Source organism: Dendrobates tinctorius, unplaced genomic scaffold (assembly GCF_039654945.1).
Source record: "Dendrobates tinctorius isolate UK_male_01 unplaced genomic scaffold, ASM3965494v1 ptg000062l, whole genome shotgun sequence".
NCBI classification, from domain to species: domain Eukaryota; kingdom Metazoa; phylum Chordata; class Amphibia; order Anura; family Dendrobatidae; genus Dendrobates; species Dendrobates tinctorius.
The window spans coordinates 41,390,076-41,413,849 of NW_027361730.1; the positions used below are offsets into that span (position 1 = coordinate 41,390,076).

General features: G+C 47.2%; 38 non-coding genes across 38 annotated transcripts; all 38 read left to right on the forward strand.

The window, feature by feature from the left end:
• Window positions 1-244: 244 nt before the first annotated feature.
• TRNAD-GUC (transfer RNA aspartic acid (anticodon GUC)) lies at window positions 245-316 on the forward strand. Its single transcript has one exon. It is a non-coding gene; the product is annotated as a tRNA-Asp (tRNA).
• A 237-nt stretch (window positions 317-553) lies between these two features.
• Window positions 554-627, forward strand: TRNAI-AAU (transfer RNA isoleucine (anticodon AAU)). The gene has a single exon. It is a non-coding gene; the product is annotated as a tRNA-Ile (tRNA).
• Window positions 628-1,501: 874 nt separating this feature from the next.
• TRNAD-GUC (transfer RNA aspartic acid (anticodon GUC)) lies at window positions 1,502-1,573 on the forward strand. Its single transcript has one exon. It is a non-coding gene; the product is annotated as a tRNA-Asp (tRNA).
• Window positions 1,574-1,812: 239 nt separating this feature from the next.
• TRNAI-AAU (transfer RNA isoleucine (anticodon AAU)) lies at window positions 1,813-1,886 on the forward strand. Its single transcript has one exon. It is a non-coding gene; the product is annotated as a tRNA-Ile (tRNA).
• An 874-nt stretch (window positions 1,887-2,760) lies between these two features.
• On the forward strand, window positions 2,761-2,832 carry TRNAD-GUC (transfer RNA aspartic acid (anticodon GUC)). The gene has a single exon. It is a non-coding gene; the product is annotated as a tRNA-Asp (tRNA).
• Window positions 2,833-3,070: 238 nt separating this feature from the next.
• TRNAI-AAU (transfer RNA isoleucine (anticodon AAU)) lies at window positions 3,071-3,144 on the forward strand. The gene has a single exon. It is a non-coding gene; the product is annotated as a tRNA-Ile (tRNA).
• An 874-nt stretch (window positions 3,145-4,018) lies between these two features.
• TRNAD-GUC (transfer RNA aspartic acid (anticodon GUC)) lies at window positions 4,019-4,090 on the forward strand. The gene has a single exon. It is a non-coding gene; the product is annotated as a tRNA-Asp (tRNA).
• Window positions 4,091-4,328: 238 nt separating this feature from the next.
• On the forward strand, window positions 4,329-4,402 carry TRNAI-AAU (transfer RNA isoleucine (anticodon AAU)). The gene has a single exon. It is a non-coding gene; the product is annotated as a tRNA-Ile (tRNA).
• Window positions 4,403-5,276: 874 nt separating this feature from the next.
• Window positions 5,277-5,348, forward strand: TRNAD-GUC (transfer RNA aspartic acid (anticodon GUC)). Its single transcript has one exon. It is a non-coding gene; the product is annotated as a tRNA-Asp (tRNA).
• A 239-nt stretch (window positions 5,349-5,587) lies between these two features.
• TRNAI-AAU (transfer RNA isoleucine (anticodon AAU)) lies at window positions 5,588-5,661 on the forward strand. Its single transcript has one exon. It is a non-coding gene; the product is annotated as a tRNA-Ile (tRNA).
• Window positions 5,662-6,535: 874 nt separating this feature from the next.
• TRNAD-GUC (transfer RNA aspartic acid (anticodon GUC)) lies at window positions 6,536-6,607 on the forward strand. The gene has a single exon. It is a non-coding gene; the product is annotated as a tRNA-Asp (tRNA).
• A 240-nt stretch (window positions 6,608-6,847) lies between these two features.
• On the forward strand, window positions 6,848-6,921 carry TRNAI-AAU (transfer RNA isoleucine (anticodon AAU)). The gene has a single exon. It is a non-coding gene; the product is annotated as a tRNA-Ile (tRNA).
• An 874-nt stretch (window positions 6,922-7,795) lies between these two features.
• Window positions 7,796-7,867, forward strand: TRNAD-GUC (transfer RNA aspartic acid (anticodon GUC)). The gene has a single exon. It is a non-coding gene; the product is annotated as a tRNA-Asp (tRNA).
• A 240-nt stretch (window positions 7,868-8,107) lies between these two features.
• TRNAI-AAU (transfer RNA isoleucine (anticodon AAU)) lies at window positions 8,108-8,181 on the forward strand. Its single transcript has one exon. It is a non-coding gene; the product is annotated as a tRNA-Ile (tRNA).
• An 874-nt stretch (window positions 8,182-9,055) lies between these two features.
• Window positions 9,056-9,127, forward strand: TRNAD-GUC (transfer RNA aspartic acid (anticodon GUC)). The gene has a single exon. It is a non-coding gene; the product is annotated as a tRNA-Asp (tRNA).
• Window positions 9,128-9,361: 234 nt separating this feature from the next.
• TRNAI-AAU (transfer RNA isoleucine (anticodon AAU)) lies at window positions 9,362-9,435 on the forward strand. The gene has a single exon. It is a non-coding gene; the product is annotated as a tRNA-Ile (tRNA).
• An 874-nt stretch (window positions 9,436-10,309) lies between these two features.
• TRNAD-GUC (transfer RNA aspartic acid (anticodon GUC)) lies at window positions 10,310-10,381 on the forward strand. The gene has a single exon. It is a non-coding gene; the product is annotated as a tRNA-Asp (tRNA).
• A 237-nt stretch (window positions 10,382-10,618) lies between these two features.
• On the forward strand, window positions 10,619-10,692 carry TRNAI-AAU (transfer RNA isoleucine (anticodon AAU)). Its single transcript has one exon. It is a non-coding gene; the product is annotated as a tRNA-Ile (tRNA).
• Window positions 10,693-11,556: 864 nt separating this feature from the next.
• Window positions 11,557-11,628, forward strand: TRNAD-GUC (transfer RNA aspartic acid (anticodon GUC)). The gene has a single exon. It is a non-coding gene; the product is annotated as a tRNA-Asp (tRNA).
• A 239-nt stretch (window positions 11,629-11,867) lies between these two features.
• TRNAI-AAU (transfer RNA isoleucine (anticodon AAU)) lies at window positions 11,868-11,941 on the forward strand. The gene has a single exon. It is a non-coding gene; the product is annotated as a tRNA-Ile (tRNA).
• An 874-nt stretch (window positions 11,942-12,815) lies between these two features.
• TRNAD-GUC (transfer RNA aspartic acid (anticodon GUC)) lies at window positions 12,816-12,887 on the forward strand. The gene has a single exon. It is a non-coding gene; the product is annotated as a tRNA-Asp (tRNA).
• Window positions 12,888-13,125: 238 nt separating this feature from the next.
• Window positions 13,126-13,199, forward strand: TRNAI-AAU (transfer RNA isoleucine (anticodon AAU)). The gene has a single exon. It is a non-coding gene; the product is annotated as a tRNA-Ile (tRNA).
• An 874-nt stretch (window positions 13,200-14,073) lies between these two features.
• Window positions 14,074-14,145, forward strand: TRNAD-GUC (transfer RNA aspartic acid (anticodon GUC)). The gene has a single exon. It is a non-coding gene; the product is annotated as a tRNA-Asp (tRNA).
• Window positions 14,146-14,383: 238 nt separating this feature from the next.
• Window positions 14,384-14,457, forward strand: TRNAI-AAU (transfer RNA isoleucine (anticodon AAU)). Its single transcript has one exon. It is a non-coding gene; the product is annotated as a tRNA-Ile (tRNA).
• An 874-nt stretch (window positions 14,458-15,331) lies between these two features.
• Window positions 15,332-15,403, forward strand: TRNAD-GUC (transfer RNA aspartic acid (anticodon GUC)). Its single transcript has one exon. It is a non-coding gene; the product is annotated as a tRNA-Asp (tRNA).
• Window positions 15,404-15,641: 238 nt separating this feature from the next.
• On the forward strand, window positions 15,642-15,715 carry TRNAI-AAU (transfer RNA isoleucine (anticodon AAU)). The gene has a single exon. It is a non-coding gene; the product is annotated as a tRNA-Ile (tRNA).
• Window positions 15,716-16,589: 874 nt separating this feature from the next.
• Window positions 16,590-16,661, forward strand: TRNAD-GUC (transfer RNA aspartic acid (anticodon GUC)). Its single transcript has one exon. It is a non-coding gene; the product is annotated as a tRNA-Asp (tRNA).
• Window positions 16,662-16,900: 239 nt separating this feature from the next.
• Window positions 16,901-16,974, forward strand: TRNAI-AAU (transfer RNA isoleucine (anticodon AAU)). The gene has a single exon. It is a non-coding gene; the product is annotated as a tRNA-Ile (tRNA).
• An 874-nt stretch (window positions 16,975-17,848) lies between these two features.
• Window positions 17,849-17,920, forward strand: TRNAD-GUC (transfer RNA aspartic acid (anticodon GUC)). The gene has a single exon. It is a non-coding gene; the product is annotated as a tRNA-Asp (tRNA).
• Window positions 17,921-18,154: 234 nt separating this feature from the next.
• On the forward strand, window positions 18,155-18,228 carry TRNAI-AAU (transfer RNA isoleucine (anticodon AAU)). Its single transcript has one exon. It is a non-coding gene; the product is annotated as a tRNA-Ile (tRNA).
• Window positions 18,229-19,102: 874 nt separating this feature from the next.
• Window positions 19,103-19,174, forward strand: TRNAD-GUC (transfer RNA aspartic acid (anticodon GUC)). Its single transcript has one exon. It is a non-coding gene; the product is annotated as a tRNA-Asp (tRNA).
• A 238-nt stretch (window positions 19,175-19,412) lies between these two features.
• TRNAI-AAU (transfer RNA isoleucine (anticodon AAU)) lies at window positions 19,413-19,486 on the forward strand. The gene has a single exon. It is a non-coding gene; the product is annotated as a tRNA-Ile (tRNA).
• Window positions 19,487-20,360: 874 nt separating this feature from the next.
• TRNAD-GUC (transfer RNA aspartic acid (anticodon GUC)) lies at window positions 20,361-20,432 on the forward strand. The gene has a single exon. It is a non-coding gene; the product is annotated as a tRNA-Asp (tRNA).
• A 239-nt stretch (window positions 20,433-20,671) lies between these two features.
• Window positions 20,672-20,745, forward strand: TRNAI-AAU (transfer RNA isoleucine (anticodon AAU)). The gene has a single exon. It is a non-coding gene; the product is annotated as a tRNA-Ile (tRNA).
• An 874-nt stretch (window positions 20,746-21,619) lies between these two features.
• Window positions 21,620-21,691, forward strand: TRNAD-GUC (transfer RNA aspartic acid (anticodon GUC)). Its single transcript has one exon. It is a non-coding gene; the product is annotated as a tRNA-Asp (tRNA).
• Window positions 21,692-21,929: 238 nt separating this feature from the next.
• On the forward strand, window positions 21,930-22,003 carry TRNAI-AAU (transfer RNA isoleucine (anticodon AAU)). Its single transcript has one exon. It is a non-coding gene; the product is annotated as a tRNA-Ile (tRNA).
• Window positions 22,004-22,877: 874 nt separating this feature from the next.
• TRNAD-GUC (transfer RNA aspartic acid (anticodon GUC)) lies at window positions 22,878-22,949 on the forward strand. Its single transcript has one exon. It is a non-coding gene; the product is annotated as a tRNA-Asp (tRNA).
• A 239-nt stretch (window positions 22,950-23,188) lies between these two features.
• On the forward strand, window positions 23,189-23,262 carry TRNAI-AAU (transfer RNA isoleucine (anticodon AAU)). The gene has a single exon. It is a non-coding gene; the product is annotated as a tRNA-Ile (tRNA).
• The last annotated feature ends 512 nt before the right edge of the window (window positions 23,263-23,774 follow it).

Genomic DNA, 23,774 nt, shown 5'->3' on the forward strand with positions numbered 1-23,774 from the left:
CCAGACACTATAGACAGCTTTGCCATCATTCGGATGTCTGCTGGCTGGCCCATTTCTCTCATCCAAAGGAGCACTGACTCTGGCCAGTGAGGGCAAAATGGCAGTTTTCTTCACAGTCTCACCTCTCTTATCTGAAAGTGCAAAAAAGGAAAAATGAGCAGGGCCCACAGTGGATCCTCTGAGCACTCACATGCCTCGTGTGCACTTTCTCGGAGTGTGATGTCAGAGGTTTCGACGCAGCCAATCCTCGTTAGTATAGTGGTGAGTATCCCCGCCTGTCACGCGGGAGACCGGGGTTCGATTCCCCGACGGGGAGGTTTCTTATGTTCTTGCCACTGCTACGTGAACCTGATTGATCCGGCAATATCTTCATAAGCAGGAGCTTTTGATCTTTTATTGTTCGACTGTCACGCGTTACATATGCGTCTACCACCAAAAGTCCCTACATGTGTGCTAAATCCATCCCCCCCCCCCCCCCTAAAAAAAAAAAAAAAGGATCGCGCTCGTACAGCTTTCCATTTTTTTCCCGGCAGGGACGTAATGCCACACCCATGGCCGGTTAGCTCAGTTGGTTAGAGCGTGGTGCTAATAACGCCAAGGTCGCGGGTTCGATCCCCGTACGGGCCAGGAGCAGCTTTTTAGAGGTCATGTTCACTAGTTTCATCCCAGGTAGATCGATGCTGAAGCTGGTTTCTTCCGATTCCGCATTTTGCTCACAGTGTTTACCGTCTCGAATCGTGTGCCTAACTGATTTGCAGAAGTAGTTGTCTCTATGTTGTGGTGTTAATTGAAGCCTGTAGCAGGCATTTACTAACTATAGTTGGTGTGGATTTTGCTGTTGACATTTGTGTCATTGTTGATAAACTACACGGTGTCCTTGCTATTCAAGGACACCCCATCGACATGTCCTGCAGAAGAGCGGAGAAGAGGGAATTGTCTGCAGAGATGAGCAGAGCATGTCCAAAGTTATCATGGCATCTAGAACAGATGGAAACAAAAAGGATGAGAAAGACTCCAATAAGAGCAAACATCATCTATAAAGGTACCTGGATGTCAAAGTTTATTTGCGCTACTTCCTGCTTCTATTCAGTATTGAGGCTCCTGTATGTAGGGTAAAAATGGCTAATAACCACTTCTACTATCTCTTCGCCCTTGTTAAGGACACTAGATCCTTCTAGGGTCAGTGTGCTGCCTAGAAAAAACCGCTGTGTGAATGAGGCCATAGTTGTCAGCCGAGCAAAAGTTTGACTAAATCTCCCAGACACTATAGACAGCTTTGCCATCATTCGGATGTCTGCTGGCTGGCCCATTTCTCTCATCCAAAGGAGCACTGACTCTGGCCAGTGAGGGCAAAATGGCAGTTTTCTTCACAGTCTCACCTCTCTTATCTGAAAGTGCAAAAAAGGAAAAATGAGCAGGGCCCACAGTGGATCCTCTGAGCACTCACATGCCTCGTGTGCACTTTCTCGGAGTGTGATGTCAGAGGTTTCGACGCAGCCAATCCTCGTTAGTATAGTGGTGAGTATCCCCGCCTGTCACGCGGGAGACCGGGGTTCGATTCCCCGACGGGGAGGTTTCTTATGTTCTTGCCACTGCTACGTGAACCTGATTGATCCGGCAATATCTTCATAAGCAGGAGCTTTTGATCTTTTATTGTTCGACTGTCACGCGTTACATATGCGTCTACCACCAAAAGTCCCTACATGTGTGCTAAATCCATCCCCCCCCCCCCCCCCCTAAAAAAAAAAAAAAAGGATCGCGCTCGTACAGCTTTCCATTTTTTTCCCGGCAGGGACGTAATGCCACACCCATGGCCGGTTAGCTCAGTTGGTTAGAGCGTGGTGCTAATAACGCCAAGGTCGCGGGTTCGATCCCCGTACGGGCCAGGAGCAGCTTTTTAGAGGTCATGTTCACTAGTTTCATCCCAGGTAGATCGATGCTGAAGCTGGTTTCTTCCGATTCCGCATTTTGCTCACAGTGTTTACCGTCTCGAATCGTGTGCCTAACTGATTTGCAGAAGTAGTTGTCTCTATGTTGTGGTGTTAATTGAAGCCTGTAGCAGGCATTTACTAACTATAGTTGGTGTGGATTTTGCTGTTGACATTTGTGTCATTGTTGATAAACTACACGGTGTCCTTGCTATTCAAGGACACCCCATCGACATGTCCTGCAGAAGAGCGGAGAAGAGGGAATTGTCTGCAGAGATGAGCAGAGCATGTCCAAAGTTATCATGGCATCTAGAACAGATGGAAACAAAAAGGATGAGAAAGACTCCAATAAGAGCAAACATCATCTATAAAGGTACCTGGATGTCAAAGTTTATTTGCGCTACTTCCTGCTTCTATTCAGTATTGAGGCTCCTGTATGTAGGGTAAAAATGGCTAATAACCACTTCTACTATCTCTTCGCCCTTGTTAAGGACACTAGATCCTTCTAGGGTCAGTGTGCTGCCTAGAAAAAACCGCTGTGTGAATGAGGCCATAGTTGTCAGCCGAGCAAAAGTTTGACTAAATCTCCCAGACACTATAGACAGCTTTGCCATCATTCGGATGTCTGCTGGCTGGCCCATTTCTCTCATCCAAAGGAGCACTGACTCTGGCCAGTGAGGGCAAAATGGCAGTTTTCTTCACAGTCTCACCTCTCTTATCTGAAAGTGCAAAAAAGGAAAAATGAGCAGGGCCCACAGTGGATCCTCTGAGCACTCACATGCCTCGTGTGCACTTTCTCGGAGTGTGATGTCAGAGGTTTCGACGCAGCCAATCCTCGTTAGTATAGTGGTGAGTATCCCCGCCTGTCACGCGGGAGACCGGGGTTCGATTCCCCGACGGGGAGGTTTCTTATGTTCTTGCCACTGCTACGTGAACCTGATTGATCCGGCAATATCTTCATAAGCAGGAGCTTTTGATCTTTTATTGTTCGACTGTCACGCGTTACATATGCGTCTACCACCAAAAGTCCCTACATGTGTGCTAAATCCATCCCCCCCCCCCCCCCCTAAAAAAAAAAAAAAAGGATCGCGCTCGTACAGCTTTCCATTTTTTTCCCGGCAGGGACGTAATGCCACACCCATGGCCGGTTAGCTCAGTTGGTTAGAGCGTGGTGCTAATAACGCCAAGGTCGCGGGTTCGATCCCCGTACGGGCCAGGAGCAGCTTTTTAGAGGTCATGTTCACTAGTTTCATCCCAGGTAGATCGATGCTGAAGCTGGTTTCTTCCGATTCCGCATTTTGCTCACAGTGTTTACCGTCTCGAATCGTGTGCCTAACTGATTTGCAGAAGTAGTTGTCTCTATGTTGTGGTGTTAATTGAAGCCTGTAGCAGGCATTTACTAACTATAGTTGGTGTGGATTTTGCTGTTGACATTTGTGTCATTGTTGATAAACTACACGGTGTCCTTGCTATTCAAGGACACCCCATCGACATGTCCTGCAGAAGAGCGGAGAAGAGGGAATTGTCTGCAGAGATGAGCAGAGCATGTCCAAAGTTATCATGGCATCTAGAACAGATGGAAACAAAAAGGATGAGAAAGACTCCAATAAGAGCAAACATCATCTATAAAGGTACCTGGATGTCAAAGTTTATTTGCGCTACTTCCTGCTTCTATTCAGTATTGAGGCTCCTGTATGTAGGGTAAAAATGGCTAATAACCACTTCTACTATCTCTTCGCCCTTGTTAAGGACACTAGATCCTTCTAGGGTCAGTGTGCTGCCTAGAAAAAACCGCTGTGTGAATGAGGCCATAGTTGTCAGCCGAGCAAAAGTTTGACTAAATCTCCCAGACACTATAGACAGCTTTGCCATCATTCGGATGTCTGCTGGCTGGCCCATTTCTCTCATCCAAAGGAGCACTGACTCTGGCCAGTGAGGGCAAAATGGCAGTTTTCTTCACAGTCTCACCTCTCTTATCTGAAAGTGCAAAAAAGGAAAAATGAGCAGGGCCCACAGTGGATCCTCTGAGCACTCACATGCCTCGTGTGCACTTTCTCGGAGTGTGATGTCAGAGGTTTCGACGCAGCCAATCCTCGTTAGTATAGTGGTGAGTATCCCCGCCTGTCACGCGGGAGACCGGGGTTCGATTCCCCGACGGGGAGGTTTCTTATGTTCTTGCCACTGCTACGTGAACCTGATTGATCCGGCAATATCTTCATAAGCAGGAGCTTTTGATCTTTTATTGTTCGACTGTCACGCGTTACATATGCGTCTACCACCAAAAGTCCCTACATGTGTGCTAAATCCATCCCCCCCCCCCCCCCCTAAAAAAAAAAAAAAAGGATCGCGCTCGTACAGCTTTCCATTTTTTTCCCGGCAGGGACGTAATGCCACACCCATGGCCGGTTAGCTCAGTTGGTTAGAGCGTGGTGCTAATAACGCCAAGGTCGCGGGTTCGATCCCCGTACGGGCCAGGAGCAGCTTTTTAGAGGTCATGTTCACTAGTTTCATCCCAGGTAGATCGATGCTGAAGCTGGTTTCTTCCGATTCCGCATTTTGCTCACAGTGTTTACCGTCTCGAATCGTGTGCCTAACTGATTTGCAGAAGTAGTTGTCTCTATGTTGTGGTGTTAATTGAAGCCTGTAGCAGGCATTTACTAACTATAGTTGGTGTGGATTTTGCTGTTGACATTTGTGTCATTGTTGATAAACTACACGGTGTCCTTGCTATTCAAGGACACCCCATCGACATGTCCTGCAGAAGAGCGGAGAAGAGGGAATTGTCTGCAGAGATGAGCAGAGCATGTCCAAAGTTATCATGGCATCTAGAACAGATGGAAACAAAAAGGATGAGAAAGACTCCAATAAGAGCAAACATCATCTATAAAGGTACCTGGATGTCAAAGTTTATTTGCGCTACTTCCTGCTTCTATTCAGTATTGAGGCTCCTGTATGTAGGGTAAAAATGGCTAATAACCACTTCTACTATCTCTTCGCCCTTGTTAAGGACACTAGATCCTTCTAGGGTCAGTGTGCTGCCTAGAAAAAACCGCTGTGTGAATGAGGCCATAGTTGTCAGCCGAGCAAAAGTTTGACTAAATCTCCCAGACACTATAGACAGCTTTGCCATCATTCGGATGTCTGCTGGCTGGCCCATTTCTCTCATCCAAAGGAGCACTGACTCTGGCCAGTGAGGGCAAAATGGCAGTTTTCTTCACAGTCTCACCTCTCTTATCTGAAAGTGCAAAAAAGGAAAAATGAGCAGGGCCCACAGTGGATCCTCTGAGCACTCACATGCCTCGTGTGCACTTTCTCGGAGTGTGATGTCAGAGGTTTCGACGCAGCCAATCCTCGTTAGTATAGTGGTGAGTATCCCCGCCTGTCACGCGGGAGACCGGGGTTCGATTCCCCGACGGGGAGGTTTCTTATGTTCTTGCCACTGCTACGTGAACCTGATTGATCCGGCAATATCTTCATAAGCAGGAGCTTTTGATCTTTTATTGTTCGACTGTCACGCGTTACATATGCGTCTACCACCAAAAGTCCCTACATGTGTGCTAAATCCATCCCCCCCCCCCCCCCCCTAAAAAAAAAAAAAAAGGATCGCGCTCGTACAGCTTTCCATTTTTTTCCCGGCAGGGACGTAATGCCACACCCATGGCCGGTTAGCTCAGTTGGTTAGAGCGTGGTGCTAATAACGCCAAGGTCGCGGGTTCGATCCCCGTACGGGCCAGGAGCAGCTTTTTAGAGGTCATGTTCACTAGTTTCATCCCAGGTAGATCGATGCTGAAGCTGGTTTCTTCCGATTCCGCATTTTGCTCACAGTGTTTACCGTCTCGAATCGTGTGCCTAACTGATTTGCAGAAGTAGTTGTCTCTATGTTGTGGTGTTAATTGAAGCCTGTAGCAGGCATTTACTAACTATAGTTGGTGTGGATTTTGCTGTTGACATTTGTGTCATTGTTGATAAACTACACGGTGTCCTTGCTATTCAAGGACACCCCATCGACATGTCCTGCAGAAGAGCGGAGAAGAGGGAATTGTCTGCAGAGATGAGCAGAGCATGTCCAAAGTTATCATGGCATCTAGAACAGATGGAAACAAAAAGGATGAGAAAGACTCCAATAAGAGCAAACATCATCTATAAAGGTACCTGGATGTCAAAGTTTATTTGCGCTACTTCCTGCTTCTATTCAGTATTGAGGCTCCTGTATGTAGGGTAAAAATGGCTAATAACCACTTCTACTATCTCTTCGCCCTTGTTAAGGACACTAGATCCTTCTAGGGTCAGTGTGCTGCCTAGAAAAAACCGCTGTGTGAATGAGGCCATAGTTGTCAGCCGAGCAAAAGTTTGACTAAATCTCCCAGACACTATAGACAGCTTTGCCATCATTCGGATGTCTGCTGGCTGGCCCATTTCTCTCATCCAAAGGAGCACTGACTCTGGCCAGTGAGGGCAAAATGGCAGTTTTCTTCACAGTCTCACCTCTCTTATCTGAAAGTGCAAAAAAGGAAAAATGAGCAGGGCCCACAGTGGATCCTCTGAGCACTCACATGCCTCGTGTGCACTTTCTCGGAGTGTGATGTCAGAGGTTTCGACGCAGCCAATCCTCGTTAGTATAGTGGTGAGTATCCCCGCCTGTCACGCGGGAGACCGGGGTTCGATTCCCCGACGGGGAGGTTTCTTATGTTCTTGCCACTGCTACGTGAACCTGATTGATCCGGCAATATCTTCATAAGCAGGAGCTTTTGATCTTTTATTGTTCGACTGTCACGCGTTACATATGCGTCTACCACCAAAAGTCCCTACATGTGTGCTAAATCCATCCCCCCCCCCCCCCCCCCTAAAAAAAAAAAAAAAGGATCGCGCTCGTACAGCTTTCCATTTTTTTCCCGGCAGGGACGTAATGCCACACCCATGGCCGGTTAGCTCAGTTGGTTAGAGCGTGGTGCTAATAACGCCAAGGTCGCGGGTTCGATCCCCGTACGGGCCAGGAGCAGCTTTTTAGAGGTCATGTTCACTAGTTTCATCCCAGGTAGATCGATGCTGAAGCTGGTTTCTTCCGATTCCGCATTTTGCTCACAGTGTTTACCGTCTCGAATCGTGTGCCTAACTGATTTGCAGAAGTAGTTGTCTCTATGTTGTGGTGTTAATTGAAGCCTGTAGCAGGCATTTACTAACTATAGTTGGTGTGGATTTTGCTGTTGACATTTGTGTCATTGTTGATAAACTACACGGTGTCCTTGCTATTCAAGGACACCCCATCGACATGTCCTGCAGAAGAGCGGAGAAGAGGGAATTGTCTGCAGAGATGAGCAGAGCATGTCCAAAGTTATCATGGCATCTAGAACAGATGGAAACAAAAAGGATGAGAAAGACTCCAATAAGAGCAAACATCATCTATAAAGGTACCTGGATGTCAAAGTTTATTTGCGCTACTTCCTGCTTCTATTCAGTATTGAGGCTCCTGTATGTAGGGTAAAAATGGCTAATAACCACTTCTACTATCTCTTCGCCCTTGTTAAGGACACTAGATCCTTCTAGGGTCAGTGTGCTGCCTAGAAAAAACCGCTGTGTGAATGAGGCCATAGTTGTCAGCCGAGCAAAAGTTTGACTAAATCTCCCAGACACTATAGACAGCTTTGCCATCATTCGGATGTCTGCTGGCTGGCCCATTTCTCTCATCCAAAGGAGCACTGACTCTGGCCAGTGAGGGCAAAATGGCAGTTTTCTTCACAGTCTCACCTCTCTTATCTGAAAGTGCAAAAAAGGAAAAATGAGCAGGGCCCACAGTGGATCCTCTGAGCACTCACATGCCTCGTGTGCACTTTCTCGGAGTGTGATGTCAGAGGTTTCGACGCAGCCAATCCTCGTTAGTATAGTGGTGAGTATCCCCGCCTGTCACGCGGGAGACCGGGGTTCGATTCCCCGACGGGGAGGTTTCTTATGTTCTTGCCACTGCTACGTGAACCTGATTGATCCGGCAATATCTTCATAAGCAGGAGCTTTTGATCTTTTATTGTTCGACTGTCACGCGTTACATATGCGTCTACCACCAAAAGTCCCTACATGTGTGCTAAATCCATCCCCCCCCCCCCCCCCCCTAAAAAAAAAAAAAAAGGATCGCGCTCGTACAGCTTTCCATTTTTTTCCCGGCAGGGACGTAATGCCACACCCATGGCCGGTTAGCTCAGTTGGTTAGAGCGTGGTGCTAATAACGCCAAGGTCGCGGGTTCGATCCCCGTACGGGCCAGGAGCAGCTTTTTAGAGGTCATGTTCACTAGTTTCATCCCAGGTAGATCGATGCTGAAGCTGGTTTCTTCCGATTCCGCATTTTGCTCACAGTGTTTACCGTCTCGAATCGTGTGCCTAACTGATTTGCAGAAGTAGTTGTCTCTATGTTGTGGTGTTAATTGAAGCCTGTAGCAGGCATTTACTAACTATAGTTGGTGTGGATTTTGCTGTTGACATTTGTGTCATTGTTGATAAACTACACGGTGTCCTTGCTATTCAAGGACACCCCATCGACATGTCCTGCAGAAGAGCGGAGAAGAGGGAATTGTCTGCAGAGATGAGCAGAGCATGTCCAAAGTTATCATGGCATCTAGAACAGATGGAAACAAAAAGGATGAGAAAGACTCCAATAAGAGCAAACATCATCTATAAAGGTACCTGGATGTCAAAGTTTATTTGCGCTACTTCCTGCTTCTATTCAGTATTGAGGCTCCTGTATGTAGGGTAAAAATGGCTAATAACCACTTCTACTATCTCTTCGCCCTTGTTAAGGACACTAGATCCTTCTAGGGTCAGTGTGCTGCCTAGAAAAAACCGCTGTGTGAATGAGGCCATAGTTGTCAGCCGAGCAAAAGTTTGACTAAATCTCCCAGACACTATAGACAGCTTTGCCATCATTCGGATGTCTGCTGGCTGGCCCATTTCTCTCATCCAAAGGAGCACTGACTCTGGCCAGTGAGGGCAAAATGGCAGTTTTCTTCACAGTCTCACCTCTCTTATCTGAAAGTGCAAAAAAGGAAAAATGAGCAGGGCCCACAGTGGATCCTCTGAGCACTCACATGCCTCGTGTGCACTTTCTCGGAGTGTGATGTCAGAGGTTTCGACGCAGCCAATCCTCGTTAGTATAGTGGTGAGTATCCCCGCCTGTCACGCGGGAGACCGGGGTTCGATTCCCCGACGGGGAGGTTTCTTATGTTCTTGCCACTGCTACGTGAACCTGATTGATCCGGCAATATCTTCATAAGCAGGAGCTTTTGATCTTTTATTGTTCGACTGTCACGCGTTACATATGCGTCTACCACCAAAAGTCCCTACATGTGTGCTAAATCCATCCCCCCCCCCCCTAAAAAAAAAAAAAAAGGATCGCGCTCGTACAGCTTTCCATTTTTTTCCCGGCAGGGACGTAATGCCACACCCATGGCCGGTTAGCTCAGTTGGTTAGAGCGTGGTGCTAATAACGCCAAGGTCGCGGGTTCGATCCCCGTACGGGCCAGGAGCAGCTTTTTAGAGGTCATGTTCACTAGTTTCATCCCAGGTAGATCGATGCTGAAGCTGGTTTCTTCCGATTCCGCATTTTGCTCACAGTGTTTACCGTCTCGAATCGTGTGCCTAACTGATTTGCAGAAGTAGTTGTCTCTATGTTGTGGTGTTAATTGAAGCCTGTAGCAGGCATTTACTAACTATAGTTGGTGTGGATTTTGCTGTTGACATTTGTGTCATTGTTGATAAACTACACGGTGTCCTTGCTATTCAAGGACACCCCATCGACATGTCCTGCAGAAGAGCGGAGAAGAGGGAATTGTCTGCAGAGATGAGCAGAGCATGTCCAAAGTTATCATGGCATCTAGAACAGATGGAAACAAAAAGGATGAGAAAGACTCCAATAAGAGCAAACATCATCTATAAAGGTACCTGGATGTCAAAGTTTATTTGCGCTACTTCCTGCTTCTATTCAGTATTGAGGCTCCTGTATGTAGGGTAAAAATGGCTAATAACCACTTCTACTATCTCTTCGCCCTTGTTAAGGACACTAGATCCTTCTAGGGTCAGTGTGCTGCCTAGAAAAAACCGCTGTGTGAATGAGGCCATAGTTGTCAGCCGAGCAAAAGTTTGACTAAATCTCCCAGACACTATAGACAGCTTTGCCATCATTCGGATGTCTGCTGGCTGGCCCATTTCTCTCATCCAAAGGAGCACTGACTCTGGCCAGTGAGGGCAAAATGGCAGTTTTCTTCACAGTCTCACCTCTCTTATCTGAAAGTGCAAAAAAGGAAAAATGAGCAGGGCCCACAGTGGATCCTCTGAGCACTCACATGCCTCGTGTGCACTTTCTCGGAGTGTGATGTCAGAGGTTTCGACGCAGCCAATCCTCGTTAGTATAGTGGTGAGTATCCCCGCCTGTCACGCGGGAGACCGGGGTTCGATTCCCCGACGGGGAGGTTTCTTATGTTCTTGCCACTGCTACGTGAACCTGATTGATCCGGCAATATCTTCATAAGCAGGAGCTTTTGATCTTTTATTGTTCGACTGTCACGCGTTACATATGCGTCTACCACCAAAAGTCCCTACATGTGTGCTAAATCCATCCCCCCCCCCCCCCCTAAAAAAAAAAAAAAAGGATCGCGCTCGTACAGCTTTCCATTTTTTTCCCGGCAGGGACGTAATGCCACACCCATGGCCGGTTAGCTCAGTTGGTTAGAGCGTGGTGCTAATAACGCCAAGGTCGCGGGTTCGATCCCCGTACGGGCCAGGAGCAGCTTTTTAGAGGTCATGTTCACTAGTTTCATCCCAGGTAGATCGATGCTGAAGCTGGTTTCTTCCGATTCCGCATTTTGCTCACAGTGTTTACCGTCTCGAATCGTGTGCCTAACTGATTTGCAGAAGTAGTTGTCTCTATGTTGTGGTGTTAATTGAAGCCTGTAGCAGGCATTTACTAACTATAGTTGGTGTGGATTTTGCTGTTGACATTTGTGTCATTGTTGATAAACTACACGGTGTCCTTGCTATTCAAGGACACCCCATCGACATGTCCTGGAGAAGAGGGAATTGTCTGCAGAGATGAGCAGAGCATGTCCAAAGTTATCATGGCATCTAGAACAGATGGAAACAAAAAGGATGAGAAAGACTCCAATAAGAGCAAACATCATCTATAAAGGTACCTGGATGTCAAAGTTTATTTGCGCTACTTCCTGCTTCTATTCAGTATTGAGGCTCCTGTATGTAGGGTAAAAATGGCTAATAACCACTTCTACTATCTCTTCGCCCTTGTTAAGGACACTAGATCCTTCTAGGGTCAGTGTGCTGCCTAGAAAAAACCGCTGTGTGAATGAGGCCATAGTTGTCAGCCGAGCAAAAGTTTGACTAAATCTCCCAGACACTATAGACAGCTTTGCCATCATTCGGATGTCTGCTGGCTGGCCCATTTCTCTCATCCAAAGGAGCACTGACTCTGGCCAGTGAGGGCAAAATGGCAGTTTTCTTCACAGTCTCACCTCTCTTATCTGAAAGTGCAAAAAAGGAAAAATGAGCAGGGCCCACAGTGGATCCTCTGAGCACTCACATGCCTCGTGTGCACTTTCTCGGAGTGTGATGTCAGAGGTTTCGACGCAGCCAATCCTCGTTAGTATAGTGGTGAGTATCCCCGCCTGTCACGCGGGAGACCGGGGTTCGATTCCCCGACGGGGAGGTTTCTTATGTTCTTGCCACTGCTACGTGAACCTGATTGATCCGGCAATATCTTCATAAGCAGGAGCTTTTGATCTTTTATTGTTCGACTGTCACGCGTTACATATGCGTCTACCACCAAAAGTCCCTACATGTGTGCTAAATCCATCCCCCCCCCCCCCCCCCTAAAAAAAAAAAAAAAGGATCGCGCTCGTACAGCTTTCCATTTTTTTCCCGGCAGGGACGTAATGCCACACCCATGGCCGGTTAGCTCAGTTGGTTAGAGCGTGGTGCTAATAACGCCAAGGTCGCGGGTTCGATCCCCGTACGGGCCAGGAGCAGCTTTTTAGAGGTCATGTTCACTAGTTTCATCCCAGGTAGATCGATGCTGAAGCTGGTTTCTTCCGATTCCGCATTTTGCTCACAGTGTTTACCGTCTCGAATCGTGTGCCTAACTGATTTGCAGAAGTAGTTGTCTCTATGTTGTGGTGTTAATTGAAGCCTGTAGCAGGCATTTACTAACTATAGTTGGTGTGGATTTTGCTGTTGACATTTGTGTCATTGTTGATAAACTACACGGTGTCCTTGCTATTCAAGGACACCCCATCGACATGTCCTGCAGAAGAGCGGAGAAGAGGGAATTGTCTGCAGAGATGAGCAGAGCATGTCCAAAGTTATCATGGCATCTAGAACAGATGGAAACAAAAAGGATGAGAAAGACTCCAATAAGAGCAAACATCATCTATAAAGGTACCTGGATGTCAAAGTTTATTTGCGCTACTTCCTGCTTCTATTCAGTATTGAGGCTCCTGTATGTAGGGTAAAAATGGCTAATAACCACTTCTACTATCTCTTCGCCCTTGTTAAGGACACTAGATCCTTCTAGGGTCAGTGTGCTGCCTAGAAAAAACCGCTGTGTGAATGAGGCCATAGTTGTCAGCCGAGCAAAAGTTTGACTAAATCTCCCAGACACTATAGACAGCTTTGCCATCATTCGGATGTCTGCTGGCTGGCCCATTTCTCTCATCCAAAGGAGCACTGACTCTGGCCAGTGAGGGCAAAATGGCAGTTTTCTTCACAGTCTCACCTCTCTTATCTGAAAGTGCAAAAAAGGAAAAATGAGCAGGGCCCACAGTGGATCCTCTGAGCACTCACATGCCTCGTGTGCACTTTCTCGGAGTGTGATGTCAGAGGTTTCGACGCAGCCAATCCTCGTTAGTATAGTGGTGAGTATCCCCGCCTGTCACGCGGGAGACCGGGGTTCGATTCCCCGACGGGGAGGTTTCTTATGTTCTTGCCACTGCTACGTGAACCTGATTGATCCGGCAATATCTTCATAAGCAGGAGCTTTTGATCTTTTATTGTTCGACTGTCACGCGTTACATATGCGTCTACCACCAAAAGTCCCTACATGTGTGCTAAATCCATCCCCCCCCCCCCCCCCTAAAAAAAAAAAAAAAGGATCGCGCTCGTACAGCTTTCCATTTTTTTCCCGGCAGGGACGTAATGCCACACCCATGGCCGGTTAGCTCAGTTGGTTAGAGCGTGGTGCTAATAACGCCAAGGTCGCGGGTTCGATCCCCGTACGGGCCAGGAGCAGCTTTTTAGAGGTCATGTTCACTAGTTTCATCCCAGGTAGATCGATGCTGAAGCTGGTTTCTTCCGATTCCGCATTTTGCTCACAGTGTTTACCGTCTCGAATCGTGTGCCTAACTGATTTGCAGAAGTAGTTGTCTCTATGTTGTGGTGTTAATTGAAGCCTGTAGCAGGCATTTACTAACTATAGTTGGTGTGGATTTTGCTGTTGACATTTGTGTCATTGTTGATAAACTACACGGTGTCCTTGCTATTCAAGGACACCCCATCGACATGTCCTGCAGAAGAGCGGAGAAGAGGGAATTGTCTGCAGAGATGAGCAGAGCATGTCCAAAGTTATCATGGCATCTAGAACAGATGGAAACAAAAAGGATGAGAAAGACTCCAATAAGAGCAAACATCATCTATAAAGGTACCTGGATGTCAAAGTTTATTTGCGCTACTTCCTGCTTCTATTCAGTATTGAGGCTCCTGTATGTAGGGTAAAAATGGCTAATAACCACTTCTACTATCTCTTCGCCCTTGTTAAGGACACTAGATCCTTCTAGGGTCAGTGTGCTGCCTAGAAAAAACCGCTGTGTGAATGAGGCCATAGTTGTCAGCCGAGCAAAAGTTTGACTAAATCTCCCAGACACTATAGACAGCTTTGCCATCATTCGGATGTCTGCTGGCTGGCCCATTTCTCTCATCCAAAGGAGCACTGACTCTGGCCAGTGAGGGCAAAATGGCAGTTTTCTTCACAGTCTCACCTCTCTTATCTGAAAGTGCAAAAAAGGAAAAATGAGCAGGGCCCACAGTGGATCCTCTGAGCACTCACATGCCTCGTGTGCACTTTCTCGGAGTGTGATGTCAGAGGTTTCGACGCAGCCAATCCTCGTTAGTATAGTGGTGAGTATCCCCGCCTGTCACGCGGGAGACCGGGGTTCGATTCCCCGACGGGGAGGTTTCTTATGTTCTTGCCACTGCTACGTGAACCTGATTGATCCGGCAATATCTTCATAAGCAGGAGCTTTTGATCTTTTATTGTTCGACTGTCACGCGTTACATATGCGTCTACCACCAAAAGTCCCTACATGTGTGCTAAATCCATCCCCCCCCCCCCCCCCTAAAAAAAAAAAAAAAGGATCGCGCTCGTACAGCTTTCCATTTTTTTCCCGGCAGGGACGTAATGCCACACCCATGGCCGGTTAGCTCAGTTGGTTAGAGCGTGGTGCTAATAACGCCAAGGTCGCGGGTTCGATCCCCGTACGGGCCAGGAGCAGCTTTTTAGAGGTCATGTTCACTAGTTTCATCCCAGGTAGATCGATGCTGAAGCTGGTTTCTTCCGATTCCGCATTTTGCTCACAGTGTTTACCGTCTCGAATCGTGTGCCTAACTGATTTGCAGAAGTAGTTGTCTCTATGTTGTGGTGTTAATTGAAGCCTGTAGCAGGCATTTACTAACTATAGTTGGTGTGGATTTTGCTGTTGACATTTGTGTCATTGTTGATAAACTACACGGTGTCCTTGCTATTCAAGGACACCCCATCGACATGTCCTGCAGAAGAGCGGAGAAGAGGGAATTGTCTGCAGAGATGAGCAGAGCATGTCCAAAGTTATCATGGCATCTAGAACAGATGGAAACAAAAAGGATGAGAAAGACTCCAATAAGAGCAAACATCATCTATAAAGGTACCTGGATGTCAAAGTTTATTTGCGCTACTTCCTGCTTCTATTCAGTATTGAGGCTCCTGTATGTAGGGTAAAAATGGCTAATAACCACTTCTACTATCTCTTCGCCCTTGTTAAGGACACTAGATCCTTCTAGGGTCAGTGTGCTGCCTAGAAAAAACCGCTGTGTGAATGAGGCCATAGTTGTCAGCCGAGCAAAAGTTTGACTAAATCTCCCAGACACTATAGACAGCTTTGCCATCATTCGGATGTCTGCTGGCTGGCCCATTTCTCTCATCCAAAGGAGCACTGACTCTGGCCAGTGAGGGCAAAATGGCAGTTTTCTTCACAGTCTCACCTCTCTTATCTGAAAGTGCAAAAAAGGAAAAATGAGCAGGGCCCACAGTGGATCCTCTGAGCACTCACATGCCTCGTGTGCACTTTCTCGGAGTGTGATGTCAGAGGTTTCGACGCAGCCAATCCTCGTTAGTATAGTGGTGAGTATCCCCGCCTGTCACGCGGGAGACCGGGGTTCGATTCCCCGACGGGGAGGTTTCTTATGTTCTTGCCACTGCTACGTGAACCTGATTGATCCGGCAATATCTTCATAAGCAGGAGCTTTTGATCTTTTATTGTTCGACTGTCACGCGTTACATATGCGTCTACCACCAAAAGTCCCTACATGTGTGCTAAATCCATCCCCCCCCCCCCCCCCTAAAAAAAAAAAAAAAGGATCGCGCTCGTACAGCTTTCCATTTTTTTCCCGGCAGGGACGTAATGCCACACCCATGGCCGGTTAGCTCAGTTGGTTAGAGCGTGGTGCTAATAACGCCAAGGTCGCGGGTTCGATCCCCGTACGGGCCAGGAGCAGCTTTTTAGAGGTCATGTTCACTAGTTTCATCCCAGGTAGATCGATGCTGAAGCTGGTTTCTTCCGATTCCGCATTTTGCTCACAGTGTTTACCGTCTCGAATCGTGTGCCTAACTGATTTGCAGAAGTAGTTGTCTCTATGTTGTGGTGTTAATTGAAGCCTGTAGCAGGCATTTACTAACTATAGTTGGTGTGGATTTTGCTGTTGACATTTGTGTCATTGTTGATAAACTACACGGTGTCCTTGCTATTCAAGGACACCCCATCGACATGTCCTGCAGAAGAGCGGAGAAGAGGGAATTGTCTGCAGAGATGAGCAGAGCATGTCCAAAGTTATCATGGCATCTAGAACAGATGGAAACAAAAAGGATGAGAAAGACTCCAATAAGAGCAAACATCATCTATAAAGGTACCTGGATGTCAAAGTTTATTTGCGCTACTTCCTGCTTCTATTCAGTATTGAGGCTCCTGTATGTAGGGTAAAAATGGCTAATAACCACTTCTACTATCTCTTCGCCCTTGTTAAGGACACTAGATCCTTCTAGGGTCAGTGTGCTGCCTAGAAAAAACCGCTGTGTGAATGAGGCCATAGTTGTCAGCCGAGCAAAAGTTTGACTAAATCTCCCAGACACTATAGACAGCTTTGCCATCATTCGGATGTCTGCTGGCTGGCCCATTTCTCTCATCCAAAGGAGCACTGACTCTGGCCAGTGAGGGCAAAATGGCAGTTTTCTTCACAGTCTCACCTCTCTTATCTGAAAGTGCAAAAAAGGAAAAATGAGCAGGGCCCACAGTGGATCCTCTGAGCACTCACATGCCTCGTGTGCACTTTCTCGGAGTGTGATGTCAGAGGTTTCGACGCAGCCAATCCTCGTTAGTATAGTGGTGAGTATCCCCGCCTGTCACGCGGGAGACCGGGGTTCGATTCCCCGACGGGGAGGTTTCTTATGTTCTTGCCACTGCTACGTGAACCTGATTGATCCGGCAATATCTTCATAAGCAGGAGCTTTTGATCTTTTATTGTTCGACTGTCACGCGTTACATATGCGTCTACCACCAAAAGTCCCTACATGTGTGCTAAATCCATCCCCCCCCCCCCCCCCCTAAAAAAAAAAAAAAAGGATCGCGCTCGTACAGCTTTCCATTTTTTTCCCGGCAGGGACGTAATGCCACACCCATGGCCGGTTAGCTCAGTTGGTTAGAGCGTGGTGCTAATAACGCCAAGGTCGCGGGTTCGATCCCCGTACGGGCCAGGAGCAGCTTTTTAGAGGTCATGTTCACTAGTTTCATCCCAGGTAGATCGATGCTGAAGCTGGTTTCTTCCGATTCCGCATTTTGCTCACAGTGTTTACCGTCTCGAATCGTGTGCCTAACTGATTTGCAGAAGTAGTTGTCTCTATGTTGTGGTGTTAATTGAAGCCTGTAGCAGGCATTTACTAACTATAGTTGGTGTGGATTTTGCTGTTGACATTTGTGTCATTGTTGATAAACTACACGGTGTCCTTGCTATTCAAGGACACCCCATCGACATGTCCTGCAGAAGAGCGGAGAAGAGGGAATTGTCTGCAGAGATGAGCAGAGCATGTCCAAAGTTATCATGGCATCTAGAACAGATGGAAACAAAAAGGATGAGAAAGACTCCAATAAGAGCAAACATCATCTATAAAGGTACCTGGATGTCAAAGTTTATTTGCGCTACTTCCTGCTTCTATTCAGTATTGAGGCTCCTGTATGTAGGGTAAAAATGGCTAATAACCACTTCTACTATCTCTTCGCCCTTGTTAAGGACACTAGATCCTTCTAGGGTCAGTGTGCTGCCTAGAAAAAACCGCTGTGTGAATGAGGCCATAGTTGTCAGCCGAGCAAAAGTTTGACTAAATCTCCCAGACACTATAGACAGCTTTGCCATCATTCGGATGTCTGCTGGCTGGCCCATTTCTCTCATCCAAAGGAGCACTGACTCTGGCCAGTGAGGGCAAAATGGCAGTTTTCTTCACAGTCTCACCTCTCTTATCTGAAAGTGCAAAAAAGGAAAAATGAGCAGGGCCCACAGTGGATCCTCTGAGCACTCACATGCCTCGTGTGCACTTTCTCGGAGTGTGATGTCAGAGGTTTCGACGCAGCCAATCCTCGTTAGTATAGTGGTGAGTATCCCCGCCTGTCACGCGGGAGACCGGGGTTCGATTCCCCGACGGGGAGGTTTCTTATGTTCTTGCCACTGCTACGTGAACCTGATTGATCCGGCAATATCTTCATAAGCAGGAGCTTTTGATCTTTTATTGTTCGACTGTCACGCGTTACATATGCGTCTACCACCAAAAGTCCCTACATGTGTGCTAAATCCATCCCCCCCCCCCCTAAAAAAAAAAAAAAAGGATCGCGCTCGTACAGCTTTCCATTTTTTTCCCGGCAGGGACGTAATGCCACACCCATGGCCGGTTAGCTCAGTTGGTTAGAGCGTGGTGCTAATAACGCCAAGGTCGCGGGTTCGATCCCCGTACGGGCCAGGAGCAGCTTTTTAGAGGTCATGTTCACTAGTTTCATCCCAGGTAGATCGATGCTGAAGCTGGTTTCTTCCGATTCCGCATTTTGCTCACAGTGTTTACCGTCTCGAATCGTGTGCCTAACTGATTTGCAGAAGTAGTTGTCTCTATGTTGTGGTGTTAATTGAAGCCTGTAGCAGGCATTTACTAACTATAGTTGGTGTGGATTTTGCTGTTGACATTTGTGTCATTGTTGATAAACTACACGGTGTCCTTGCTATTCAAGGACACCCCATCGACATGTCCTGCAGAAGAGCGGAGAAGAGGGAATTGTCTGCAGAGATGAGCAGAGCATGTCCAAAGTTATCATGGCATCTAGAACAGATGGAAACAAAAAGGATGAGAAAGACTCCAATAAGAGCAAACATCATCTATAAAGGTACCTGGATGTCAAAGTTTATTTGCGCTACTTCCTGCTTCTATTCAGTATTGAGGCTCCTGTATGTAGGGTAAAAATGGCTAATAACCACTTCTACTATCTCTTCGCCCTTGTTAAGGACACTAGATCCTTCTAGGGTCAGTGTGCTGCCTAGAAAAAACCGCTGTGTGAATGAGGCCATAGTTGTCAGCCGAGCAAAAGTTTGACTAAATCTCCCAGACACTATAGACAGCTTTGCCATCATTCGGATGTCTGCTGGCTGGCCCATTTCTCTCATCCAAAGGAGCACTGACTCTGGCCAGTGAGGGCAAAATGGCAGTTTTCTTCACAGTCTCACCTCTCTTATCTGAAAGTGCAAAAAAGGAAAAATGAGCAGGGCCCACAGTGGATCCTCTGAGCACTCACATGCCTCGTGTGCACTTTCTCGGAGTGTGATGTCAGAGGTTTCGACGCAGCCAATCCTCGTTAGTATAGTGGTGAGTATCCCCGCCTGTCACGCGGGAGACCGGGGTTCGATTCCCCGACGGGGAGGTTTCTTATGTTCTTGCCACTGCTACGTGAACCTGATTGATCCGGCAATATCTTCATAAGCAGGAGCTTTTGATCTTTTATTGTTCGACTGTCACGCGTTACATATGCGTCTACCACCAAAAGTCCCTACATGTGTGCTAAATCCATCCCCCCCCCCCCCCCCTAAAAAAAAAAAAAAAGGATCGCGCTCGTACAGCTTTCCATTTTTTTCCCGGCAGGGACGTAATGCCACACCCATGGCCGGTTAGCTCAGTTGGTTAGAGCGTGGTGCTAATAACGCCAAGGTCGCGGGTTCGATCCCCGTACGGGCCAGGAGCAGCTTTTTAGAGGTCATGTTCACTAGTTTCATCCCAGGTAGATCGATGCTGAAGCTGGTTTCTTCCGATTCCGCATTTTGCTCACAGTGTTTACCGTCTCGAATCGTGTGCCTAACTGATTTGCAGAAGTAGTTGTCTCTATGTTGTGGTGTTAATTGAAGCCTGTAGCAGGCATTTACTAACTATAGTTGGTGTGGATTTTGCTGTTGACATTTGTGTCATTGTTGATAAACTACACGGTGTCCTTGCTATTCAAGGACACCCCATCGACATGTCCTGCAGAAGAGCGGAGAAGAGGGAATTGTCTGCAGAGATGAGCAGAGCATGTCCAAAGTTATCATGGCATCTAGAACAGATGGAAACAAAAAGGATGAGAAAGACTCCAATAAGAGCAAACATCATCTATAAAGGTACCTGGATGTCAAAGTTTATTTGCGCTACTTCCTGCTTCTATTCAGTATTGAGGCTCCTGTATGTAGGGTAAAAATGGCTAATAACCACTTCTACTATCTCTTCGCCCTTGTTAAGGACACTAGATCCTTCTAGGGTCAGTGTGCTGCCTAGAAAAAACCGCTGTGTGAATGAGGCCATAGTTGTCAGCCGAGCAAAAGTTTGACTAAATCTCCCAGACACTATAGACAGCTTTGCCATCATTCGGATGTCTGCTGGCTGGCCCATTTCTCTCATCCAAAGGAGCACTGACTCTGGCCAGTGAGGGCAAAATGGCAGTTTTCTTCACAGTCTCACCTCTCTTATCTGAAAGTGCAAAAAAGGAAAAATGAGCAGGGCCCACAGTGGATCCTCTGAGCACTCACATGCCTCGTGTGCACTTTCTCGGAGTGTGATGTCAGAGGTTTCGACGCAGCCAATCCTCGTTAGTATAGTGGTGAGTATCCCCGCCTGTCACGCGGGAGACCGGGGTTCGATTCCCCGACGGGGAGGTTTCTTATGTTCTTGCCACTGCTACGTGAACCTGATTGATCCGGCAATATCTTCATAAGCAGGAGCTTTTGATCTTTTATTGTTCGACTGTCACGCGTTACATATGCGTCTACCACCAAAAGTCCCTACATGTGTGCTAAATCCATCCCCCCCCCCCCCCCCCTAAAAAAAAAAAAAAAGGATCGCGCTCGTACAGCTTTCCATTTTTTTCCCGGCAGGGACGTAATGCCACACCCATGGCCGGTTAGCTCAGTTGGTTAGAGCGTGGTGCTAATAACGCCAAGGTCGCGGGTTCGATCCCCGTACGGGCCAGGAGCAGCTTTTTAGAGGTCATGTTCACTAGTTTCATCCCAGGTAGATCGATGCTGAAGCTGGTTTCTTCCGATTCCGCATTTTGCTCACAGTGTTTACCGTCTCGAATCGTGTGCCTAACTGATTTGCAGAAGTAGTTGTCTCTATGTTGTGGTGTTAATTGAAGCCTGTAGCAGGCATTTACTAACTATAGTTGGTGTGGATTTTGCTGTTGACATTTGTGTCATTGTTGATAAACTACACGGTGTCCTTGCTATTCAAGGACACCCCATCGACATGTCCTGCAGAAGAGCGGAGAAGAGGGAATTGTCTGCAGAGATGAGCAGAGCATGTCCAAAGTTATCATGGCATCTAGAACAGATGGAAACAAAAAGGATGAGAAAGACTCCAATAAGAGCAAACATCATCTATAAAGGTACCTGGATGTCAAAGTTTATTTGCGCTACTTCCTGCTTCTATTCAGTATTGAGGCTCCTGTATGTAGGGTAAAAATGGCTAATAACCACTTCTACTATCTCTTCGCCCTTGTTAAGGACACTAGATCCTTCTAGGGTCAGTGTGCTGCCTAGAAAAAACCGCTGTGTGAATGAGGCCATAGTTGTCAGCCGAGCAAAAGTTTGACTAAATCTCCCAGACACTATAGACAGCTTTGCCATCATTCGGATGTCTGCTGGCTGGCCCATTTCTCTCATCCAAAGGAGCACTGACTCTGGCCAGTGAGGGCAAAATGGCAGTTTTCTTCACAGTCTCACCTCTCTTATCTGAAAGTGCAAAAAAGGAAAAATGAGCAGGGCCCACAGTGGATCCTCTGAGCACTCACATGCCTCGTGTGCACTTTCTCGGAGTGTGATGTCAGAGGTTTCGACGCAGCCAATCCTCGTTAGTATAGTGGTGAGTATCCCCGCCTGTCACGCGGGAGACCGGGGTTCGATTCCCCGACGGGGAGGTTTCTTATGTTCTTGCCACTGCTACGTGAACCTGATTGATCCGGCAATATCTTCATAAGCAGGAGCTTTTGATCTTTTATTGTTCGACTGTCACGCGTTACATATGCGTCTACCACCAAAAGTCCCTACATGTGTGCTAAATCCATCCCCCCCCCCCCCCCCTAAAAAAAAAAAAAAAGGATCGCGCTCGTACAGCTTTCCATTTTTTTCCCGGCAGGGACGTAATGCCACACCCATGGCCGGTTAGCTCAGTTGGTTAGAGCGTGGTGCTAATAACGCCAAGGTCGTGGGTTCGATCCCCGTACGGGCCAGGAGCAGCTTTTTAGAGGTCATGTTCACTAGTTTCATCCCAGGTAGATCGATGCTGAAGCTGGTTTCTTCCGATTCCGCATTTTGCTCACAGTGTTTACCGTCTCGAATCGTGTGCCTAACTGATTTGCAGAAGTAGTTGTCTCTATGTTGTGGTGTTAATTGAAGCCTGTAGCAGGCATTTACTAACTATAGTTGGTGTGGATTTTGCTGTTGACATTTGTGTCATTGTTGATAAACTACACGGTGTCCTTGCTATTCAAGGACACCCCATCGACATGTCCTGCAGAAGAGCGGAGAAGAGGGAATTGTCTGCAGAGATGAGCAGAGCATGTCCAAAGTTATCATGGCATCTAGAACAGATGGAAACAAAAAGGATGAGAAAGACTCCAATAAGAGCAAACATCATCTATAAAGGTACCTGGATGTCAAAGTTTATTTGCGCTACTTCCTGCTTCTATTCAGTATTGAGGCTCCTGTATGTAGGGTAAAAATGGCTAATAACCACTTCTACTATCTCTTCGCCCTTGTTAAGGACACTAGATCCTTCTAGGGTCAGTGTGCTGCCTAGAAAAAACCGCTGTGTGAATGAGGCCATAGTTGTCAGCCGAGCAAAAGTTTGACTAAATCTCCCAGACACTATAGACAGCTTTGCCATCATTCGGATGTCTGCTGGCTGGCCCATTTCTCTCATCCAAAGGAGCACTGACTCTGGCCAGTGAGGGCAAAATGGCAGTTTTCTTCACAGTCTCACCTCTCTTATCTGAAAGTGCAAAAAAGGAAAAATGAGCAGGGCCCACAGTGGATCCTCTGAGCACTCACATGCCTCGTGTGCACTTTCTCGGAGTGTGATGTCAGAGGTTTCGACGCAGCCAATCCTCGTTAGTATAGTGGTGAGTATCCCCGCCTGTCACGCGGGAGACCGGGGTTCGATTCCCCGACGGGGAGGTTTCTTATGTTCTTGCCACTGCTACGTGAACCTGATTGATCCGGCAATATCTTCATAAGCAGGAGCTTTTGATCTTTTATTGTTCGACTGTCACGCGTTACATATGCGTCTACCACCAAAAGTCCCTACATGTGTGCTAAATCCATCCCCCCCCCCCCCCCCCTAAAAAAAAAAAAAAAGGATCGCGCTCGTACAGCTTTCCATTTTTTTCCCGGCAGGGACGTAATGCCACACCCATGGCCGGTTAGCTCAGTTGGTTAGAGCGTGGTGCTAATAACGCCAAGGTCGCGGGTTCGATCCCCGTACGGGCCAGGAGCAGCTTTTTAGAGGTCATGTTCACTAGTTTCATCCCAGGTAGATCGATGCTGAAGCTGGTTTCTTCCGATTCCGCATTTTGCTCACAGTGTTTACCGTCTCGAATCGTGTGCCTAACTGATTTGCAGAAGTAGTTGTCTCTATGTTGTGGTGTTAATTGAAGCCTGTAGCAGGCATTTACTAACTATAGTTGGTGTGGATTTTGCTGTTGACATTTGTGTCATTGTTGATAAACTACACGGTGTCCTTGCTATTCAAGGACACCCCATCGACATGTCCTGCAGAAGAGCGGAGAAGAGGGAATTGTCTGCAGAGATGAGCAGAGCATGTCCAAAGTTATCATGGCATCTAGAACAGATGGAAACAAAAAGGATGAGAAAGACTCCAATAAGAGCAAACATCATCTATAAAGGTACCTGGATGTCAAAGTTTATTTGCGCTACTTCCTGCTTCTATTCAGTATTGAGGCTCCTGTATGTAGGGTAAAAATGGCTAATAACCACTTCTAC